Source organism: Artemia franciscana, chromosome 7 (assembly GCF_032884065.1).
Source record: "Artemia franciscana chromosome 7, ASM3288406v1, whole genome shotgun sequence".
In the NCBI taxonomy this organism is placed as follows: domain Eukaryota; kingdom Metazoa; phylum Arthropoda; class Branchiopoda; order Anostraca; family Artemiidae; genus Artemia; species Artemia franciscana.
The window spans coordinates 17,049,147-17,049,621 of NC_088869.1; positions in this window are offsets into that span (position 1 = coordinate 17,049,147).

Here is a 475-nt window from a genome sequence, read left to right on the forward strand (position 1 = left end):
TAAAGAATTGGGACAAAATTTAAGATTTAGTGTAAAGAGCGAGGTACTAACGAGGGGACAAACCCCCTCATATACATAATAAAAATATAAGAATATAAAAGTTATTTACGTAAGTTAATTCTTAAGTTACGTATAATTTTTACTAATAAAAACGTTCGTTAAAAACTAAAAGTTCTAGTTGCCTTTTTAAGTAACCGAAAAATTGGAGCGCAACTAGGCCTCCTTCCCCATCCCTTATTTCTCAAAATCGTCTGATCAAAACTAAGAGAAAGCCATTTAGCCAAAAAAAAGAATTAATATGCAAATTTCATTATAATAATTTATGTGCGGAGAGCCAAAATCAAACATGCATTAATTCAATAACGTTCAGAAATTAAATAAAAAAAAATATTTTTTTTAACTGAAATTAAGGAGTGACATTAAAACTTAAAACGAACAGAAATTACTCCATATATGAAATGGGTTGTCCCCTCCA